Here is a 9,566-nt window from a genome sequence, read left to right as displayed (position 1 = left end):
ATTCCCCTTATGACTATCACAAAAATGAGATATACAATGGTTAGTGTTTTACAATGAAAAGCTTTTTAGCTTCAAAGGAAAATGGGTTAATGAGTTAAAATTAACCTAAAAAATCAGGTCATAGAAAAAGCAAGAGAGAAAGAGCTATAGTAATTTATAACTACAGTCTTATAATTCCAGAAATATGTTGAGTCCTCTATTTTATTTTTTATTATTTTTAAGAAACCCAGTTATGTTCATCTTAGGACTTCTATAAATTTCTAAGGAATTGACTGATGTTTCCAGATTCTAAGATTTAGAGATGTTAAGCTTGCTACCCCATAGAAAGCAAAGAGAAGATGATGACAGGGGAAGGAAGGACCAAGATTTAAATCATTTATCCCTTCCTTTGACCCTAGAAGAAGGGCATAGGTATTTCATGATTTAAAATTCATTAACTTTTAGGAAAATAAAAGAAATCTGGGTTACATACTCCAAACTCAATTTCTTCATTGTAATAGTTCTGGAAATACACTGCCTGTTAGCTATACATTTAAACTCAACCACTTTTCAAAGGCTTAAATCAAAATCTCACTTGATATGTGAAGTTTTGACTACTACTTTTCTTCCCATGTCAAAAATACAAATGATAAATTATAAACTTGTTGAGGGAAGGTACCGTATCTTATTTATCTTTGTATCTCATTGTGTCATACACAATATATATATTTTTAATGGCTATTGAACATTGAGTTCAAATCTAAACTGAGATAGTAACTAGCTGTACCTTTTTGGTCAAGTCACTTAACCTCTGTCTGACTCAGCTTTCTCATCTGTAAACTGGAGAAAACAAGCACATACTTCCTAGGGTTGTTAAGTAAAGAATATAAATAGAATAAACTATTTAAATATGAATAAAATACATTAAGAAATTTACAAATCTTAAAGGAGGCTATTTAAATATTATCCACTATTATTATTATTATCAACATCTTATAATTTGATTAGGATTGATTATCTCTATCTCATAGTGATTTCTACCTCTTCTGATTATCTATGGCACTATATTGTTGCTAACGCACACTTGCCACTTTAGGTAGATTGCCTAATATTATCAGTTTCCTCTCTATGAATACATATAATCTTCTCAGTCTCTTTATGTGATCTAATTTGTCGCATTATACTTCCTCTTCCCTCTTCTTCCAGTACAATACTTTTTTCATCCTTTAATATCTTTTTTTTTTGATATCATTATATCAGAGTCCATTCACAACCACATATTTCCATGGGATAGCCCCCTCTGTCTGCTCCAGTAACAGATATAATTCTCTCTCTTTTTTAAAATTTAATTTTATTTTATTTTATAATAACTTTATATTGACAGAATTCATGCCAGGGTAATTTTTTTACAACATTGTCCCTTGCACTCGCTTCTGTTTCGATTTTTCCCCTCCATCCCTCCACCCCCTCCCCTAGATGGCAAGCAGTCCTATATATGTTAGATATGTTGCAGTATATCCTAGATACAATATATGTTTGCAGAACCAAACAGTTCTCTTGTTGCACAGGGAGAATTGGATTCAGAAGGTAAAAATAACCTGGGAAGAAAAACAAAATTGCAAATAGTTCACATTCATTTCCCAGTGTTCTTTCTTTGGATGTAGCTGCTTCTGTCCATCATTTATCAATTGAAACTCAGTTATGTCTCTTTGTCAAAGAAATCCACTTCCATCAGAATAGATCCTCATACAATATCATTGTTGAAGTGTATAATGATCTCCTGGTTCTGCTCATTTCACTTAGCATCAATTCATGTAAGTCTCTCCAATCCTCTCTGTATTCATCTTGCTGGTCATTTCTTACAGAACAATAATATTCCATAACATTCATATACCACAATTTACCTAGCCATTCTCCAATTGATGGGCATCCATTCAATTTCCAATTTCTAGTCACTACAAAAAGGGCTGCCACAAACATTTTGGCACATACAGGTCCCTTTCCCTTCTTTAGTATCTCTTTGGGGTATAAGCCCAGTAGCAGCACTGCTGGATCAAAGGGTATGCACAGTTTGATAACTTTTGGGGCATAATTCCAGATTGCTCTCCAGAATGGTTGGATTCGTTCACAACTCCACCAACAATCCATCAGTGTCCCAGTTTTCCCGCATCCCCTCCAACATTCAACAGATATAATTCTCACTAGTTATAGATATAATTTTCCCATCCAGGGATGTAAACTGTTCAACCTTTAAATAATATGTATTTTTCCCTATTTGCCTTCCTGTGCTTCTCGAGTCCTATGCTTGAAGATTAAATTTTCTGTTTAGTTCTTTTTTTTTTTTTTTCAATAGAAATGATTGAAAGTCTCTTACTTAAGTAAGGGTCCAATACTTCCCCTTTGCCTTCTGGAATATGGTATTCCAGGGCATCCAATGCTTTATTGCAGAAGTTTCCAGATCCTGAGTAATTTTGATATTAGCTCCTTGATATTTGAATTGTTTTTGGCTGGCAGTTTGCAGCAATTTTTCCTTTAGATTATATTTCTGGAGTTTTACAAAAATGTACCTTGGGGTTTTCCTTGTGAAATCTCTTTCTGAAAATGATCAATGGATTCTTTCAATGACTATTCCCCCCTCTGTTTTTAGAATATTGGGGCAGTTTTCCTTATTCTTCTCTTGAAGAATGCTATCCAGGCTCCTTTTTTGGTCATGGCTTTCAGGTAGGCCAATCATTTTTAAATTGTCTTTTCAGGATCTATTTTCCAGATTGACTGTTTTTTCCAATGAGATATTCCAATATCAAGGTTCTTTTTTGTTTCTTGCTCATTTTCTTTCCTTTTCTTTTGGTATTTACTCTTCTGTGGCTTTTAAGGTCAAGCTCTGCTTCTAGGGTAAGGGGGCACTGTCCCAAGCTTCCTGTGCAGTTCTGACCCTTGGTTTTTGAGCACCCTTGGGTTTGCAAAGTATTGTACTGGGAGAAGAAGGAAGAGGAAGTATAATGTGACTAATTATATCATATAAAGAGACTGAGAAGATTATATATATTTATAAAGAGGAAACTGATAATATTAGGCAATCTATCCAAAGTGGCAAATGTGCATTAGGGACAATATAGTGTCATAGATAATCAGAAGAGATAGAAATCACTATGAGGGATAATCAATCATTTATTCAATAGCCATTTTAAAAAAAAGTTATTTTGTGCAACACAATGCTAAGTATAGTATGAGATACAAAGATAAATAAGACATGGTCCCTTCCCTCAACAAGTTTACAATTTATCAATAAATGCTGGGTTTACTGATCCAGGAGTGAAGCTCTCAATTGCTATCTGCTGTGATTGAGACCCTCTCCCTGGCTTTCCCAGACTCTGTTTGAGCTGGCCTGAGTACCCCTTTCATCCCAGTGAAACTGAACTTTCTAGAAGTTTTTCCAGTCTATCTTGAGCTGAAGAGTGGTTTCATTCCATTAAACTGTTCAGAAACTTGGTATCATGTGGTTTTGAGGGAAACTGGGAGAGCTCAAGCAGCTTTATGGTTTCATTCTGCTACCTTGGCTCCACTCCCACAAGTCCCCTCAGTTTGATTTGATTATTGATTATTGAAGCTACAACCCATGTCTTACATGACTTCTGTGGTCTCTGTAAAATCTAGCACTCAGCTTGAAGATGCACTGAATAAAAATTGATTGTTAGACTCACTAATGATGCTGCCCCTATTTTAAAGCACTTTGAAGAAACCAAGATACTGCAAACTATCAAAAGTACTTTTCATGAATAACCATTATTTCAAAATAGCTTAATTTTATTCTATGTGATCTGGCAACATGCCTAATAATTAAAAGGGAAATGGGATATAGTCTTGAGCTTGAAGTTAAAGAAAACTTGCTTTCTACCTTGTGTGTTAATAACCATCAAATTGGAAAAATGATGTCAGAGTCATTTAACTGGGAACTGACTACATGTCTGTCAGAATGAGAAGAGAAAGATGACTAATGTTATCACTATATTAGGGCAAAACAAAAGAAGGGCTATAGCTACAAGAAAGAATAATACATGTGAACAGAGGAACAATTTTTGACATTTTAATGATATGAAAAAAATTTTCTCCTAGGAACAATTTTTGATATTTTAATGATATAAGAAAAATTTTCTCCTAGTATTTATCATATGGTTGAAGATCAAGGAACATCATGATCTTAGGAGAATCCCAGTTGTGATTGACTCAGAGGAAAGATGGACCCATAGCTTCAATATGTTATCCACTCTTTATATAATTATGTACAAAATTGATATTCATAAAGCAGAAATATGAATTTGACATTTCCCTGCTCAAGAAGATTCAGTGGCTCCCTACTAATTCCATCATTAATTAAAACTCCTTTATCGGGCAATTAAAACCCTCCATTATATAGTTTTAACTTATATCTCCAGTATGATTTCACATTCTTCTTCCTCCCATCCACTGCATTTCTCTAGGATAGACCTAATTTGGGTTTATCTGTACAAAATATTTTGTTTCCTACTTCATGCCTTTATATAGTCTCTTCCCCATCCTAGGAACATACTCCAGCTCACTGACATTTATTAAGTCCCTCAAAACCTAAAGTTGCCTTCAAGTACCATATTTATTCAGTTGTTATTATTATCACCGTGTGCCCAACTTATTTCATATATATTTTACCTACATTTTCTGTGTTTTATACAAAAGATAATATGAAACAGCGTGGAATAATAGGGATAAGTCTAACAACAGAGTTAAGATGATCTGGATTTGATTCCTGCATCTGACACTTACTAATTATGAGCAAAACACTTAACTTCTCACTTCCTTACATAATTCTTTATAAATTGCAGAATACAACAGCATGGTAAAATTCTTCATTGGGAGTTGACTCCAATGAAATTATAGGTTCAGGGGTATCCGTTTATATAACTCTCTGTATTTCTGTCTATTGCCACACATAACAAATACAACACACACACACATATATACGGTTTAATTCAGTTCAATAAACATTTATTAAACAACTATTATGTGCCAGTCACTAAGCTAAGCACTGGGGATAAGAATAAGAAAAGAAAGGTAAACCTTGCACTCAGGGACCTTGAAGTCTAATGGAAGACAACACACAAAGGGAAACTAAAGGTAGTGAGAGGAGAAATGGAACCAGGAAGCTTGGTGTGTCATAGAGTCAAACTCAAGTAGAGTTGCTGATGAAAAATGGAGAATTATCTGGAAAGTTATGAACCTTTATATAAAGGAAGGTTTTGAGAATGGTATAATAATCCAATTTCCAGTCTTTTTTAATTAGAGGGAAAAGGCAACTAAGGGAGTTGTTGAGTATCAAAAACTGAGTCCATCAGCATGGTTGATGAGGTGTCAGGTTACTGTGGTAGAGGTATTTTGTTTGGAGGAATCAAAACCATTAAGGAGAAATTGAAAATCACTGGACTCACAATCATTTTTTCCTAGGAAGTACATCAAATTTACATCTTATAGATATTTCATTATAAAAACAAAAGTATCCAGGTTGTGGATAAGATATAGGACTTGAGATTGGCAAAAAATTATGTAGCAAGAGGATGGAAGGAAAACTAAAGAGAAAGGAGCTATCAGGAAATATATAAGTTTATAAAGTAAGGGGAAAAAATGGATATTTGTGGAGGAAAAGCCAATGTTGCAAAAGGTAAAAAATCTTGCATTATTAAAAATTATATGACATTTTTACTCATTCTACACCTTTCTCTTAGAACTCTGGGCAACTACTAAGTACTTAGGCATGACAGTAGCAGGAACTGAAGAGCCAGATTTTGAATTATTTTGACTACATTCAGAGGGGCTTCAGGGACAGAGGAGCCTATATAGGGCTTCTTGAACTTTTTCCATTCATGACCCTTTTTTGCCTGAGGAATTTTTGTGTGACTCTGGGTTATATATGAGTATATAAAATAGGAATATAAATCAAACATTTACTGATTATAAATCATAATTTCTCCACCACCACATTCAGTTATGAAGCTTCAATGAGATTGTGACCCACAGTTTAAGAAGCTGGGTTATATAAAGTGTAAACTCGAAGAATAAAAAAATGTATTATCATTTACTCATCTAAAATGGTACTTTCATCATATATATGATAAAAGAAGGAAGGAAGGAAGGAAGGAAGGAAGGAAGGAAGGAAGGAAGGAAGGAAGGAAGGAAGGAAGGAAGGAAGGAAGGAAAGAAGGAAGGAAGGAAAGAAGGAAGGAAGGAAGGAAGAGAAAAAATGGAAGAAAAATAACTAACAAAAGAGAAAAAAGAATAGATTGCTTATAATGAAAAGTTCTGATTCCAGGCGATAGTTGAAATGTGCCACTTCCTATGGCTTTGGGTAAACATTTTACATCTTTCTGAGCCTTAGATTCCTCATCTGTAACATGAGAGGGTTGGGATTATCTGTACAAAATATTTTGTCTCCTACTTCATGCCTTTATATAATCTCTTCCCCATCCTAGGAACATACTCCAGCTCACTGACATTTATTAAGTCCCTCAAAACCTAAAGTCCCCTTCAAGGAGTAAGCTCAAGTACCATATTTGAATCTATACACCTATGATCCTATAAGCTAAGGTAAACCATTTCCTATCTCTGGGGATCTCAGTTGCTCATTTGTCAAAAATGATCTTTAAGGTCTCTTGTGCTTATAACTTGAAGGTCCCATGATATTTCTTTACTTTCATCCCACTCCCTTCCCTCCTCCCCCTTCCCAGAATTGTAAAGCTGACGGGGCATGATCTGCAATAAGAACTCTATATTGAATCAATCTAGCTTCAGATCCTGCTTCTGATTTTTAGTATCTGGGTGACCTTAAAAAAGTCACAGTTTCTCTGATCATCAGTTTCCTCAACTATAAAATGAGGGAGTTGAGTATATGGCTTCTGGGACGCCTTCCAATTCTTGATCTATGAAACTATGATCGTGAGCTTGCTATTTTCATCCATGCTGGAGGTATCCCCTCATGTTCATTTTTTAATGACATACAGAATAACTTTTTTCACTGAATATTTAGCATTGTGGCTTGTAATAACTGATAAAACAAGGCTCTACCTCCAGAGTCCTAGGTTTCTTTCTATATAGACAAATATGTAGACAAAAGAGGGTTAGAGACACACACACACACACACACACACACACACACACACACACACAAAACCAAACCTCAGATGGAGAACCCCATGCTAGGTGGAATAAAGGCCACATAAAACCAACCCCCAACTTCTCTATCGGCTGCTCTGATTAGGTTCCAGGGAACAGCTGGAGTAGAGTGCAGGGAGCCTGGTGCCTATTGTTGCTGGACCCTAAGTGCTCTCTGCTGAACAAGTATACAGGGTTAGACGTGTGTGTAGTTAACGCCATAAAGGGATTTCAGTGTGCTCTTCCACAAAATGGCTCCTTTAAAATGGCATATTTTGCAGCGCATTATCACTATTCAGTTTGTGAAGAGGCTTTACCATCCTAATGTGCACATTAGTTGAGAGATAATTATGAGTTCAGGCCCCTCTTCAGTCAATCACAGCACAGCTCCCATCCAAGCCATTTTCTGAAAGCAATTGAAAATTGCCAGTTAAGAATGCACGGTAATGTTTGCCATAAGATGTCTCAATATGCAGATAGGGATTGGAGACTTGAAACTACACATCATGTCAAAGACCCATTGTGTCAAGGATCCATTTCTTTAAAATTGTTCTCAAATATGAATTTAGAATTCAATAGACTATATCAGCTTTGAAAAAGTAGTCAAGGGGTGGTGATTAAATAATATATGCTTTTCAAAACGATATGTTTATATGACAGAAAGAATTACTCTAGTCAATTACTTAAATATATATATATATATGTAATATATATATATATATATATGAAAGTGAGTGTGTATCAGTGTGTGTATGCAGGGGGAGGGAATGCAAATTGAGGTGTTCTGATTGAAGTAATCATTTTGTGGTGGGCAGAAAAGAAAGATTAGGAAAATTAGCAATGTGGAGAAAACCAAGTCGGCTTTTTTTAAAATAGCAGAATATCAATAGGGAAGAAGCCTCTATCATTTTGTAGATCCAAAAACTTTAAGGACTTGTTCAAAGAGAGATATTTAAGTAGGTTAGAATAGTTAAGAGCTGAACTCAAGACCTCTTGTTCCAAATCCAACATTTTTTCTTTCTTTCTTTCTTTTTTTTTTTTTTATTATAACTTTTTATTGACAGAACCCATGCCTGGCTAATTGTTTTTTTTTTTTTTTAACAACATTATCCCTTTCACTCACTTCTGTTCTGACTTTTCCCTTCTCCCCTAGATGGCAAGCAGTCCTATACATGTGGAATATGTCACCATATATCCTAGATACAATATATATGTGCAGAACCAAAGTTCTCTTGTCCAACATTCTTTCTACTGAAGCTTGACACTTCAGATAATGGAACTGGAAAAATGAGTTGTGTTTCATTTTATAGATGAGAGAAATGAGGCTTAGAGGACTGAATGAATTGTCTGAGATGATATTAGTGAGGAAATGATTCAAATCCAGGTCCTCTGAAACCAAATGCAATTTTCTGTAAACTGCAGAAGAGTATGAATCTCCCACCCTCTGAGAAACACTCTTTTTTCCTCAATTTTTTTTTTGGTACTAAAAAAGAATTTTGATTCAAAAATCATTAATTAACACATTAACCTTCATTTTCTCATTATGTCTGGTCATTGTATCATTTGGCAAGAATACTGTACTATCACTGAGGGCCCAAATCCAAGGAACAGAGCCAGGTTTAGGCATGGAAGTCTGTCTCTGCCTTCTCTTACCTCTCTACATTGCTATAGCTCTTGATGGCCTTCTTTTCATGCCCTATTCTTTGTTCCTATTTTTCTTTCCCAACTTCTGTTTCACTCTTTTTTGATATGCAGTGACAGCAATTCAATTTTCTAAAGGTTTAGGTTTTTGTTAAAATGCTCCCTCAACTGCAACTTTGTGAAGTAGATAGTATAAGTATTCCTGTTCTCATTTTACAGATAAGGAAACAAAGATTGCTTTAAAAATGGTTCTGTTATCAGTTTGTTTTTTTCCTTAAATATATTAAATCTCTAAACAAATATATCTTCATACAAAATTGGCCTTTCAAATAATTACTACCTTCTATGAAGGAAGAAGGAATAGTGTCTGATTAATAGAATCTTATAATACTAGGGCTAAACATGACCTTAGTGGGTGATCTAACTCAGAAGTGTCAAACATGCCAGTATGTGACTCCAACACTCTTTAGTATAGCCTGAACCAGATTAAAATGTAATTGAGGAATATTTAACAAAAAAAAAAAAAAACAGTAAAATATAGATAACATTACTTTTTAAAGCTAAGTCAATATATGGCCCACAGGGATCCTCATGCATATATTAGTGGCCTCCTGTTTCTCTTTCAATTTTATACTACTCATCTACATGAGTGTTTTAATTTAACAACTGAGGAAACTAAAGTGCAATAAAATGATTTGTTCAAGTTCATCAGGCAAATGTAAGAACCAGCATTTAAAGTTCATCTTCTGAATATAAACCAAAGGGACAGC

The sequence above is a fragment of the Antechinus flavipes genome, chromosome 2 (genome assembly GCF_016432865.1).
Source record: "Antechinus flavipes isolate AdamAnt ecotype Samford, QLD, Australia chromosome 2, AdamAnt_v2, whole genome shotgun sequence".
Classification (NCBI taxonomy): domain Eukaryota; kingdom Metazoa; phylum Chordata; class Mammalia; order Dasyuromorphia; family Dasyuridae; genus Antechinus; species Antechinus flavipes.
The sequence above is the reverse complement of the archived record's forward strand: the minus strand, read 5'-3'. Positions refer to the sequence as shown.